The sequence below is a fragment of the Lepisosteus oculatus genome, unplaced genomic scaffold (genome assembly GCF_040954835.1).
Source record: "Lepisosteus oculatus isolate fLepOcu1 unplaced genomic scaffold, fLepOcu1.hap2 HAP2_SCAFFOLD_144, whole genome shotgun sequence".
Lineage (NCBI taxonomy): Eukaryota > Metazoa > Chordata > Actinopteri > Semionotiformes > Lepisosteidae > Lepisosteus > Lepisosteus oculatus.
The window spans coordinates 101,565-116,171 of NW_027167693.1; the positions used below are offsets into that span (position 1 = coordinate 101,565).

General features: G+C 37.4%; 2 long non-coding RNA genes across 2 annotated transcripts; both read left to right on the forward strand.

Annotated features, from left to right (window-relative positions):
• The first annotated feature begins 2,474 nt into the window (after nucleotides 1-2,474).
• On the forward strand, nucleotides 2,475-4,962 carry LOC138226654 (uncharacterized). The gene is made up of 6 exons (XR_011184618.1): nucleotides 2,475-2,538; nucleotides 3,597-3,696; nucleotides 3,835-3,896; nucleotides 4,308-4,404; nucleotides 4,616-4,777; nucleotides 4,889-4,962. It is a non-coding gene; the product is annotated as an uncharacterized lncRNA (long non-coding RNA).
• A 2,659-nt stretch (nucleotides 4,963-7,621) lies between these two features.
• LOC138226652 (uncharacterized) lies at nucleotides 7,622-10,791 on the forward strand. Its single transcript, XR_011184615.1, has 8 exons — nucleotides 7,622-7,646; nucleotides 7,950-7,997; nucleotides 8,294-8,355; nucleotides 9,412-9,511; nucleotides 9,650-9,711; nucleotides 10,123-10,219; nucleotides 10,432-10,593; nucleotides 10,705-10,791. It is a non-coding gene; the product is annotated as an uncharacterized lncRNA (long non-coding RNA).
• The last annotated feature ends 3,816 nt before the right edge of the window (nucleotides 10,792-14,607 follow it).

The window sequence follows — 14,607 nt, forward strand, 5'->3', positions numbered from 1 at the left end:
CTTGCTTCTTCTGCTGGATGGCTTCTGGTCGCTGGTCAGGATCGACAGCCAGCATGTCCTGGAGCAGTGTTCTTAGCTCCGTGCTTATGGCTCTATTTACTTTCAGGGGGATGTGGAACTGCAGCCAGGGGTTCTCATCCAGGGCCTCTCCAACAGGCCCTGACAGACATATGCTCCTGTATCGGAAACACACTTTAGTTCAATTCTAAAATATTTCTCATAGGACTGAAGGAACCTTTCTAAAGATTCACATCTCTAAAGATCTAACCTGGACTGTGAACACTGACTCTATCATGAAGAAGGCTCAGCAGCGCCTCTATTTCTTAAGGTGCCTCAAGCGATGGGGGATGCCAATACATGTGTTGGTGAACTTCTACCGCTGCACTATCGAGAGCGTCCTCACCAACGGGATCACCGTGTGGTATGGCAACACCTCTTCGCGAGAAAGAAAGGCACTGCAGAGAATGGTCAATATGGCCCAGAAGATCATTGGCTGCGGTCTCACCGAGATTAAACAGCTCTATGAGGACCGCTGCCGTGGTAGAATTCTGGCCATCACAGAGGACAGTCACCACCCCGGGCATGAGCTCTTCACCCCACTGCCCTCAGGCAAGAGATATAAGAGCATACGGACACTTACCACTAGATTCTTCAATAGCTTCTATCCACAAGCAGTGAGACTGGCGAACACATTTAGCCATCCCCCTCGGACCACACCCACACCATCACCATCTACCTCATTGTAATTTATTTATTGTACGTCTCCAGTCATTGTTTACATGTCTGTATTGTTTACATTCAAACTGCCTGCATGTTTACTTGCACATTGTCTATTGTTTGCACATTGTCTTGATGCACTGTTTGCACTTTGTTTTGTTTTTACACTTGTTTTACAATCGAGAGACTTTCTGCAAGTAAGAATTCCATTGTACCAGTACCGGTTACATATGGCAATAAAGTTCAAGTTCAAGTTCAAGTTCAAGTTCTTTGCCTGTTAAGAGTTAACAATTAGGTCCTCAAGAACTGTTTTACGGTTTTCTACACTCCTGGCTGGCCAAGGTCTCTTTAAGGTCTCTTAAGTGGAGGTGTAACTCATGTATCCTACATGTGATTTAGCAACATGAAAGGGAATAGCTTCTTATCGGATTATGGTCTTGGTTAACTGCCTAAGGCTGACCTAAGTGCCTAACTTTCTGACTTTCTTTATACCTTATATGTTAAGAAGCTTCTTCTGACCAATCAGAAATGTATGCTTTATGTATGAACATTTTGCTCATCAAAGTGAGTGAGAGACAAGGTTAACAGAAATTAGCCACGGCAGTAAATGACAGCATATTTTTGGGTTCTTAAATGGTCTCTACCTGGCACACCTGCAGTGCAAACTGACACACACTGTTTAGAGAAACAGCTACTCTATTACTAATATTAATGAAACATTTCTTATTCTATGGAACAAAAACAAACAGTAAAACTAAAACACAGATCTCTTAGCTTCCTATTTCATGAACCAGATGACTGAATGACCAAGCCTAACTATTAGCCAGAACCCCAGTTAACCCTCCGTAACACAAAGTTTAACCACACGACAGGAACTCTTTCAAACTGAGTGAAAATCATAAATGGATCCATAACTTTACATCAATTTACTATGTTGTGCCAATACCTGCATTTACATTTAGAACGAATGATGTCATAGAACCAGCATCACACCAGTTCCAGGTGTCTCCAAGGAGACAACAGAACTTCAGTTGTGTTTGCTAAAATACACACTTTGAAACATACTGTAACACTTAGTTAACATGTCTGGTTTAGTTGAAGAATCGGCTAAGGTAAGTTTCAGGGTTTAATGGTGGGATGGCACCTGTGCTTTTTTCCCCCAACCGCTAGAATATGATTCGCACCAAACCCAAAAGAAATACTGCACAGTTCAGGAACTTCATCAACCTAGCAACTGTAAAATAAGCTTACAAACAACTGAATTGAAATGGCAAAAAGTTCAGAGAAAGGCACAAACTATGTTTACTTGGGGTTTACAAAATTAAAGCTAACTAAAACTGTAATGATAAACAATCATGCTGCCAATGGACAGAGAAATATCATGTTTTTTGAATAATGTATTATTTGTTACATAGGAACCCAGTATAAGGGAATCCCTTGCGATCCTGTCTGCAGAGATAAAGGTAAGTATTGTTTTCTCTTTAGCTCTGTCACTCCAAGAAATATAATGAACATAAATATATTTGCCAATCTTTTCATAGTAATCCAAACAACTCTGCGTGTATCTGACATTTGTAATATTTATCTACCGCAGTATAATTCTTCTGGCAAGGCGATTGGTATTGTACCTTGAAAGAAAACTGATTGGAAATGTCATGTACTCTATGGTTTCTATTGATGTCAAGTGGCAAATGTTGACTGGTGATGTTATGTGAATCTTAGGAAATGGTCATTTTTCAATCGAGTCTATGTTTCTCAGAATTTGAGACAGACAGGTCAATCTCTGCAATCCGAGCTGAGGGCATTTCTTGGAATGGAAAGGTAAGAGCAACGTGTTCTTTGATATTCTCTTAAGACTCTTCGCCAGATTTAACGATGAAAAATGTAAATAATAATAACAAACATTATTTTATATAGTGCCTTGAAAGGTGGCTTCTTTACAGAATGACAAAACCAACTACAATAAATAATACACAAGATATGCATGATGACAATACACAGTTAGAGGAGACAGTAGATGGTCATTGTCAGTGTATTCTGAAGGTAGTTTTCCAATTTTTTGGAACGGGGTAAAAGAGGCCAGCTCTACTAGAATCTTTGTCCTAACCAAAAATGTAACAAAGTATAATAATAATATTAAAAATAATAATAATAAACTTTATCTATAGAGCACCTTTCATACAAATAGTGCTTTGGTGCTTTAAAAACCAAGCGTAAAAATAAAATATTAAAATTGAGAGATATACTTTCAGTTGTAAAGGAAAATACAGCAATACAGTAAAGCAACATACATGTCAATTAAATAAATAAAAATTAGGAAAGTCGTAATAAAATAAGAACAATTAAAGAGAACTAAAAAAAGAAACAGAAATAGAAAGAACAAAGAACCACTTTAACTTAAAGCAACATTTTCAAATGTTTTTTTAAAACAATGTACCGAGCTTGACTGCCTAATAAAAAGTGGAAGTGAGTTTCATAATTTAGAAGCATAAAAACAAAAAGCAGCCTCTCCACTCTTTCTGCATTTCACATGTGGTATTTGCAGTAGGCCAGTATGTGCAGATCTCAGGTCACGTATAGGAACATATGAAGACAGACATTCAGTAAGGTACAGACGTGCTAGGTCGCTTAAAGCTTTAAAAACAAGTAAAAGAACTTTCAAATTTATCCTAGATAATACAGGTGACCAGTGAAGTTTTTTCAAAACAGGAATGATATTCTCTTTCTTGTATTTGTTAGGATCTGTGCTACTGCATTTCGAACAAGTAGTAAGGGATTTATTGTTTTCTTGGGAAGCCCACAAAACAGAGCATTATAATCATATCCACATCAATGTGAGCAATGGAGAAGTCAAATTAACGTGTCTAAATATCATCTAGTTCTATCCCAGGGAAGAGGGCTGTTGCCTACACAGACGACAAGACACAAAACGCTCAACTGTCCAAAACACGCATAAGGACATCAGTCAGGAGGAACAAGGTAAAGTGTTTTTTCTTCTTCACCATGGTCATGTAGTTTCACTCCAAGCACTGTCATATGAAATAACTGTGGAAACGACCTCCCCAACATTTTGGGTTGTTGCATTTTGCTTCAATGAATTTTAACCTTTTCTTTTAGACATTAAGAGGAAGGACACATTCACCCTTGGTAGAGATTCAGTTGTTCTATGAGATGTCAAGGTGAGAATTAACCACTTCAGGGATAAGTCAATCCACATAACTGAAAAAGGGGCAATGAACAGGATATGGGGATTTTGCTAGTTATAAAGTACAATAATCATCATTACATGATCTAAGACTACTGAAGTATAAGCTGTGTCCCTGACTGATTAATTAGCAAATTCATCTTTGTAGAGTGCAGCTACTATCTATTCAGTGGCATTTCCTTAAAACAATTGTATTCCCACATTCTGAATATGGAGTGAGATCATGTAGAGAATGTTGGACTTGTAATAACTAATTGAAGGATAATAATAATCAACAAAAGTGCTTAAAAGTATCAACAAATGCCTTCAAAGTACTTGACACGTACTTTGCTTTCAAAAGTGAAACATAATTAATGCTTACGTAAGATTTCTCTTGACTTCTCAGGAGTATACTAACTCCAAGGACAAGTAACATCACAAACCATTATTTAAGTGCTGATGTTGGAGCTGCAATACTACTACCAAGACAAAAACTGATACAGGTAACACTGCTTTCAGATTTCTAAGAATTGCTAAAATAGTATGTTTACAGAGCATTCAGAGTTGAGAATATGACAAGTTCCTACCATCTCAAACACTGCCAATCTAGAACAAAAAGAAAGTACTTGAACGCCTGCAGTAATCGAACACAAACCAGAACATATCAGTGCATGACAAGGAAATGTAGTCACAAAATGATTCTACCCTTTCAAGTCCCAAAAAGGACCGAGGAACTTACCGGAGGCGATACCTGGATTTCAAACAGAGTACAATGTAGCCACTGTAGGGGAGAAGATCACAGAGAGCTCTTCTCAGATTGCTCAGAGTCAGCCCCAGCACCCTGTCCTGACTGAAGCAGACAAAGTGGTCAAACAGGTAGGTAGAAATGAGTAAGGAACAGAGAGTATGGTTATTCTTGCATTGTTTTGTTCGTCTGTCAAAGAAAAGAGTGCTTCTGACTTTTGTCAATGTTCATCTTTATTTTAGGAGAAGAACAAACGGTGGTATCACACTTTGCTCAGGTGTATGATACCATGTGTGTACAGCAGACATCACCAAAGGAACAGGAGACACCTGAGTAGAGAACAAGAATATGAAAAGACTGATGAAAAAAAGCACCAGGAGAAATCCATTGAATATGCACAATCTCGTCCAGTATTTCAATGAAAAGTTTCAGTGTTGTTTTTAGTGTCGTCGTATTGCATAATTTTAAAACAATGTGTCTTGTTTAATGAACAATTTCATTTACTTTAGTAAAAAGTGTTGTTTACTGTAGTCCTAGCATGGATGCAATTGTTAGAAAAAACGGGAATGAAAAACTGAATGTTTCATACAATATGGGTTTGTGTTAACCCACACACCAAAGTGAAATGTTTGATTACGTTTACAAGACATAACACATAGTTCAGTTGAGTGTGAAAGGGAACAACAGAGAAAGTCACAAACAAAACATTTGTGAAGGACTTGATGAATGTTTTTTCTTTAGAAATGACAAAAAATAAAGAATTTTTCAACAAGATGTCTTTCTATAGCGAGTTTCATTTGAGATAGTCTTTTCTTAGAAGTGCAAGAGTGGTATTCCCTACAACTTATTCCCCAATTTGATCATTCTCAGAAATTAGGAGACGGAAACCACACCTACTGTAATATTAGACCTTGTAACAAGGCAACTAGGTTTCAATGGCTTAAAAGGTGCAGAAAGAGGCTCATGTATAATGACCTCCAGTGTCCCACAGGTTTCCCAAATCATTTCTTAGAGTATGGAAAAAGAGGAAATAAAGTGTCTACAGAAAGCGTATACCCCCTTGAACTTTGTTCAGTTTGTTGCGCCAGTGCCCGAGTTTCATGCAATTAAATGAGGACCTCTATCTCACACCACATATGTTATACTTTCAATGGGAAAAAAGGAAATATTACAATTGTATACATTTTCACCCACATGTTAATATTTGGTAGAAGCCCTTTTCACATCAATTTCAGCTGTGAGTCTGTTGGTAATGGGCTCCACCACCTCTGCACCAACAAGATTTGATAATATTTGAGAATTTCAGAAGTCTGTCTGGTTTAGCTGAAGAATCAGCTAAGGTAAGTTTCAGGAAGAGCATCTGATTTCTTTCAATAAAGCAGAACAGAGAAAAAACACACAATACAAAATCATGAGAATTTGTATCCATATGACACTTTGACTCGAATACTTTTATCAGACCTACACAGAGTATATACTGTACACACTTTTTCAGCCCAGGTTTATACATTTGGATCTGCCATTTGTAGGTGTTTTTGTGTCTTAGCTCAACACTGTGAAACCTGTAGTTACAAACATGGAGGATGAAGACATGAAGACATATATTGTACCTCTGACCGGCCTACCTTCCAAGAGGTGAAAGATGAAACTTTTCCTTTATCGTCAACTCAGTGAATGTCTCTAAACTTTCGAAAGCTGTAACAAAGAATAAGTTAAAAAACTTATTTTCATTGGACCCACAGAAAAGTCAAAGTTGTCCATAGAAATGCCCGTCTAAATCAGAAATCTACAGCACAAAGGCAGTGGCCTTTCGGGACATAAAAATGAAATCAGACTTTACTCAGACGAATTGCCCTTGGTCACGGACATCTTGCTATCAGTCACTACAAAGATGTTTTCTCTCGTGCCATGGCTTGCCTGACTTGCTTCTTCTGCTGGATGGCTTCTGGTCGCTGGTCAGGATCGACAGCCAGCATGTCCTGGAGCAGTGTCCTTAGCTCCGTGCTTATGGCTCTATTTACTTTCAGGGGGATGTGGAACTGCAGCCAGGGGTTCTCATCCAGGGCCTCTCCAACAGGCCCTGACAGACATATGCTCCTGTATCGGAAACACACTTTAGTTCAATTCTAAAATATTTCTCATAGGACTGAAGGAACCTTTGCCTGTTAAGAGTTAACAATTAGGTCCTCAAGAACTGTTTTACGGTTTTCTACACTCCTGGCTGGCCAAGGTCTCTTTAAGGTCTCTTAAGTGGAGGTGTAACTCATGTATCCTACATGTGATTTAGCAACATGAAAGGGAATAGCTTCTTATCGGATTATGGTCTTGGTTAACTGCCTAAGGCTGACCTAAGTGCCTAACTTTCTGACTTTCTTTATACCTTATATGTTAAGAAGCTTCTTCTGACCAATCAGAAATGTATGCTTTATGTATGAACATTTTGCTCATCAAAGTGAGTGAGAGACAAGGTTAACAGAAATTAGCCACGGCAGTAAATGACAGCATATTTTTGGGTTCTTAAATGGTCTCTACCTGGCACACCTGCAGTGCAAACTGACACACACTGTTTAGAGAAACAGCTACTCTATTACTAATATTAATGAAACATTTCTTATTCTATGGAACAAAAACAAACAGTAAAACTAAAACACAGATCTCTTAGCTTCCTATTTCATGAACCAGATGACTGAATGACCAAGCCTAGCTAGTAGCCAGAACCCCAGTTAACCCTCCGTAACACAAAGTTGAACCACACGACAGGAACTCTTTCAAACTGAGTGAAAATCATAAATGGATCCATAACTTTACATCAATTTACTATGTTGTGCCAATACCTGCATTTACATTTAGAACGAATGATGTCATAGAACCAGCATCACACCAGTTCCAGGTGTCTCCAAGGAGACAACAGAACTTCAGTTGTGTTTGCTAAAATACACACTTTGAAACATACTGTAACACTTAGTTAACATGTCTGGTTTAGTTGAAGAATCGGCTAAGGTAAGTTTCAGGGTTTAATGGTGGGATGGCACCTGTGCTTTTTTCCCCCAACCGCTAGAATATGATTTGCACCAGACCCAAAAGAAATACTGCACAGTTCAGGAACTTCATCAACCTAGCAACTGTAAAATAAGCTTACAAACAACTGAACTGAAATGCCAAAAAGTTCAGAGAAAGGCACAAACTATGTTTACTTGGGGTTTACAAAATTAAAGCTAACTAAAACTGTAATGATAAACAATCATGCTGCCAATGGACAGAGAAATATCATGTTTTTTGAATAATGTATTATTTGTTACATAGGAACCCAGTATAAGGGAATCCCTTGCGATCCTGTCTGCAGAGATAAAGGTAAGTATTGTTTTCTCTTTAGCTCTGTCACTCCAAGAAATATAATGAACATAAATATATTTGCCAATCTTTTCATAGTAATCCAAACAACTCTGCGTGTATCTGACATTTGTAATATTTATCTACCGCAGTATAACTCTTCTGGCAAGGCGATTGGTATTGTACCTTGAAAGAAAACTGATTGGAAATGTCATGTACTCTATGGTTTCTATTGATGTCAAGTGGCAAATGTTGACTGGTGATGTTATGTGAATCTTAGGAAATGGTCATTTTTCAATCGAGTCTATGTTTCTCAGAATTTGAGACAGAGAGGTCAATCTCTGCAATCCGAGCTGAGGGCATTTCTTGGAATGGAAAGGTAAGAGCAACGTGTTCTTTGATATTCTCTTAAGACTTCGCCAGATTTAACGATGAAAAATGTAAATAATAATAACAAACATTATTTTATATAGTGCCTTGAAAGGTGGCTTCTTTACAGAATGACAAAACCAACTACAATAAATAATACACAAGATATGCATGATGACAATACACAGTTAGAGGAGACAGTAGATGGTCATTGTCAGTGTATTCTGAAGGTAGTTTTCCAATTTTTTGGAACGGGGTAAAAGAGGCCACCTCTACTAGAATCTTTGTCCTAACCAAAAATGTAACAAAGTATAATAATAATATTAAAAATAATAATAATAAACTTTATCTATAGAGCACCTTTCATACAAATAGTGCTTTGGTGCTTTAAAAACCAAGCGTAAAAATAAAATATTAAAATTGAGAGATATACTTTCAGTTGTAAAGGAAAATACAGCAATACAGTAAAGCAACATACATGTCAATTAAATAAATAAAAATTAGGAAAGTCGTAATAAAATAAGAACAATTAAAGAGAACTAAAAAAAGAAACAGAAATAGAAAGAACAAAGAACCACTTTAACTTAAAGCAACATTTTCAAATGTTTTTTTAAAACAATGTACCGAGCTTGACTGCCTAATAAAAAGTGGAAGTGAGTTTCATAATTTAGAAGCATAAAAACAAAAAGCAGCCTCTCCACTCTTTCTGCATTTCACATGTGGTATTTGCAGTAGGCCAGTATGTGCAGATCTCAGGTCACATATAGGAACATATGAAGACAGACATTCAGTAAGGTACAGACGTGCTAGGTCGCTTAAAGCTTTAAAAACAAGTAAAAGAACTTTCAAATTTATCCTCGATAATACAGGTGACCAGTGAAGTTTTTTCAAAACAGGAATGATATTCTCTTTCTTGTATTTGTTAGGATCTGTGCTACTGCATTTCGAACAAGTAGTACGGGATTTATTGTTTTCTTGGGAAGCCCACAAAACAGAGCATTATAATCATATCCACATCAATGTGAGCAATGGAGAAGTCAAATTAACGTGTCTAAATATCATCTAGTTCTATCCCAGGGAAGAGGGCTGTTGCCTACACAGACGACAAGACACAAAACGCTCAACTGTGCAAAACACGCATAAGGACATCAGTCAGGAGGAACAAGGTAAAGTGTTTTTTCTTCTTCACCATGGTCATGTAGTTTCACTCCAAGCACTGTCATATGAAATAACTGTGGAAACGACCTCCCCAACATTTTGGGTTGTTGCATTTTGCTTCAATGAATTTTAACCTTTTCTTTTAGACATTAAGAGGAAGGACACATTCACCCTTGGTAGAGATTCAGTTGTTCTATGAGATGTCAAGGTGAGAATTAACCACTTCAGGGATAAGTCAATCCACATAACTGAAAAAGGGGCAATGAACAGGATATGGGGATTTTGCTAGTTATAAAGTACAATAATCATCATTACATGATCTAAGACTACTGAAGTATAAGCTGTGTCCCTGACTGATTAATTAGCAAATTCATCTTTGTAGAGTGCAGCTACTATCTATTCAGTGGCATTTCCTTAAAACAATTGTATTCCCACATTCTGAATATGGAGTGAGATCATGTAGAGAATGTTGGACTTGTAATAACTTATTGAAGGATAATAATAATCAACGAAAGTGCTTAAAAGTATCAACAAATGCCTTCAAAGTACTTGACACGTACTTTGCTTTCAAAAGTGAAACATAATTAATGCTTACGTAAGATTTCTCTTGACTTCTCAGGAGTATACTAACTCCAAGGACAAGTAACATCACAAACCATTATTTAAGTGCTGATGTTGGAGCTGCAATACTACTACCAAGACAAAAACTGATACAGGTAACACTGTTTTCAGATTTCTAAGAATTGCTAAAATAGTATGTTTACAGAGCATTCAGAGTTGAGAATATGACAAGTTCCTACCATCTCAAACACTGCCAATCTAGAACAAAAAAGAAAGTACTTGAACGCCTGCAGTAATCGAACACAAACCAGAACATATCAGTGCATGACAAGGAAATGTAGTCACAAAATGATTCTACCCTTTCAAGTCCCAAAAAGGACCGAGGAACTTACCGGAGGCGATACCTGGATTTCAAACAGAGTACAATGTAGCCACTGTAGGGGAGAAGATCACAGAGAGCTCTTCTCAGATTGCTCAGAGTCAGCCCCAGCACCCTGTCCTGACTGAAGCAGACAAAGTGGTCAAACAGGTAGGTAGAAATGAGTAAGGAACAGAGAGTATGGTTATTCTTGCATTGTTTTGTTCGTCTGTCAAAGAAAAGAGTGCTTCTGACTTTTGTCAATGTTCATCTTTATTTTAGGAGAAGAACAAACGGTGGTATCACACTTTGCTCAAGTGTATGATACCATGTGTGTACAGCAGACATCACCAAAGGAACAGGAGACACCTGAGTAGAGAACAAGAATATGAAAAGACTGATGAAAAAAAGCACCAGGAGAAATCCATTGAATATGCACAATCTCGTCCAGTATTTCAATGAAAAGTTTCAGTGTTGTTTTTAGTGTCGTCGTATTGCATACATTTAAAACAATGTGTCTTGTTTAATTAACAATTTGATTTACTTTAGTAAAAAGTGTTGTTTACTGTAGTCCTAGCATGGATGCAATTGTTAGAAAAAACTTGAATGAAAAACTGAATGTTTCATAGAATATGGGTTTGTGTTAACCCACACACCTAGGTGAAATGTTTGATTACGTTTACAAGACATAACACATAGTTCAGTTGAGTGTGAAAGGGAACAAAAGAGAAAGTCACAAACAAAACATTTGTGAAGGACTTGATGAATGTTTTTTCTTTAGAAATGACAAAAAATAAAGAATTTTTCAACAAGATGTCTTTCTATAGCGAGTTTCATTTGAGATAGTCTTTTCTTAGAAGTGCAAGAGTGGTATTCCCTACAACTTATTCCCCAATTTGATCATTCTCAGAAATTAGGAGACGGAAACCACACCTACTGTAATATTAGACCTTGTAACAAGGCAACTAGGTTTCAATGGCTTAAAAGGTGCAGAAAGAGGCTCATGTATAATGACCTCCAGTGTCCCACAGGTTTCCCAAATCATTTCTTAGTGTATGGAAAAAGAGGAAATAAAGTGTCTACAGAAAGCGTATACCCCCTTGAACTTTGTTCAGTTTGTTGCGCCAGTGCCCGAGTTTCATGCAATTAAATGAGGACCTCTATCTCACACCACATATGTTATACTTTCAATGGGAAAAAAGGAAATATTACAATTGTATACATTTTCACCCACATGTTAATATTTGGTAGAAGCCCTTTTCACAGCAATTTCAGCTGTGAGTCTGTTGGTAATGGGCTCCACCACCTCTGCACCAACAAGATTTGATAATATTTGAGAATTTCAGAAGTCTGTCTGGTTTAGCTGAAGAATCAGCTAAGGTAAGTTTCAGGAAGAGCATCTGATTTCTTTCAATAAAGCAGAACAGAGAAAAAACACACAATACAAAATCATGAGAATTTGTATCCATATGACACTTTGACTCGAATACTTTTATCAGACCTACACAGAGTATATACTGTACACACTTTTTCAGCCCAGGTTTATACATTTGGATCTGCCATTTGTAGGTGTTTTTGTGTCTTAGCTCAACACTGTGAAACCTGTAGTTACAAACATGGAGGATGAAGACATGAAGACATATATTGTACCTCTGACCGGCCTACCTTCCAAGAGGTGAAAGATGAAACTTTTCCTTTATCGTCAACTCAGTGAATGTCTCTAAACTTTCGAAAGCTGTAACAAAGAATAAGTTAAAAAACTTATTTTCATTGGACCCACAGAAAAGTCAAAGTTGTCCATAGAAATGCCCGTCTAAATCAGAAATCTACAGCACAAAGGCAGTGGCCTTTCGGGACATAAAAATGAAATCAGACTTTACTCAGACGAATTGCCCTTGGTCACGGACATCTTGCTATCAGTCACTACAAAGATGTTTTCTCTCGTGCCATGGCTTGCCTGACTTGCTTCTTCTGCTGGATGGCTTCTGGTCGCTGGTCAGGATCGACAGCCAGCATGTCCTGGAGCAGTGTCCTTAGCTCCGTGCTTATGGCTCTATTTACTTTCAGGGGGATGTGGAACTGCAGCCAGGGGTTCTCATCCAGGGCCTCTCCAACAGGCCCTGACAGACATATGCTCCTGTATCGGAAACACACTTTAGTTCAATTCTAAAATATTTCTCATAGGACTGAAGGAACCTTTGCCTGTTAAGAGTTAACAATTAGGTCCTCAAGAACTGTTTTACGGTTTTCTACACTCCTGGCTGGCCAAGGTCTCTTTAAGGTCTCTTAAGTGGAGGTGTAACTCATGTATCCTACATGTGATTTAGCAACATGAAAGGGAATAGCTTCTTATCGGATTATGGTCTTGGTTAACTGCCTAAGGCTGACCTAAGTGCCTAACTTTCTGACTTTCTTTATACCTTATATGTTAAGAAGCTTCTTCTGACCAATCAGAAATGTATGCTTTATGTATGAACATTTTGCTCATCAAAGTGAGTGAGAGACAAGGTTAACAGAAATTAGCCACGGCAGTAAATGACAGCATATTTTTGGGTTCTTAAATGGTCTCTACCTGGCACACCTGCAGTGCAAACTGACACACACTGTTTAGAGAAACAGCTACTCTATTACTAATATTAATGAAACATTTCTTATTCTATGGAACAAAAACAAACAGTAAAACTAAAACACAGATCTCTTAGCTTCCTATTTCATGAACCAGATGACTGAATGACCAAGCCTAGCTAGTAGCCAGAACCCCAGTTAACCCTCCGTAACACAAAGTTGAACCACACGACAGGAACTCTTTCAAACTGAGTGAAAATCATAAATGGATCCATAACTTTACATCAATTTACTATGTTGTGCCAATACCTGCATTTACATTTAGAACGAATGATGTCATAGAACCAGCATCACACCAGTTCCAGGTGTCTCCAAGGAGACAACAGAACTTCAGTTGTGTTTGCTAAAATACACACTTTGAAACATACTGTAACACTTAGTTAACATGTCTGGTTTAGTTGAAGAATCGGCTAAGGTAAGTTTCAGGGTTTAATGGTGGGATGGCACCTGTGCTTTTTTCCCCCAACCGCTAGAATATGATTTGCACCAGACCCAAAAGAAATACTGCACAGTTCAGGAACTTCATCAACCTAGCAACTGTAAAATAAGCTTACAAACAACTGAACTGAAATGCCAAAAAGTTCAGAGAAAGGCACAAACTATGTTTACTTGGGGTTTACAAAATTAAAGCTAACTAAAACTGTAATGATAAACAATCATGCTGCCAATGGACAGAGAAATATCATGTTTTTTGAATAATGTATTATTTGTTACATAGGAACCCAGTATAAGGGAATCCCTTGCGATCCTGTCTGCAGAGATAAAGGTAAGTATTGTTTTCTCTTTAGCTCTGTCACTCCAAGAAATATAATGAACATAAATATATTTGCCAATCTTTTCATAGTAATCCAAACAACTCTGCGTGTATCTGACATTTGTAATATTTATCTACCGCAGTATAACTCTTCTGGCAAGGCGATTGGTATTGTACCTTGAAAGAAAACTGATTGGAAATGTCATGTACTCTATGGTTTCTATTGATGTCAAGTGGCAAATGTTGACTGGTGATGTTATGTGAATCTTAGGAAATGGTCATTTTTCAATCGAGTCTATGTTTCTCAGAATTTGAGACAGAGAGGTCAATCTCTGCAATCCGAGCTGAGGGCATTTCTTGGAATGGAAAGGTAAGAGCAACGTGTTCTTTGATATTCTCTTAAGACTTCGCCAGATTTAACGATGAAAAATGTAAATAATAATAACAAACATTATTTTATATAGTGCCTTGAAAGGTGGCTTCTTTACAGAATGACAAAACCAACTACAATAAATAATACACAAGATATGCATGATGACAATACACAGTTAGAGGAGACAGTAGATGGTCATTGTCAGTGTATTCTGAAGGTAGTTTTCCAATTTTTTGGAACGGGGTAAAAGAGGCCACCTCTACTAGAATCTTTGTCCTAACCAAAAATGTAACAAAGTATAATAATAATATTAAAAATAATAATAATAAACTTTATCTATAGAGCACCTTTCATACAAATAGTGCTTTGGTGCTTTAAAAACCAAGCGTAAAAATAAAATATTAAAATTGAGAGATATACTTTCAGTTGTAAA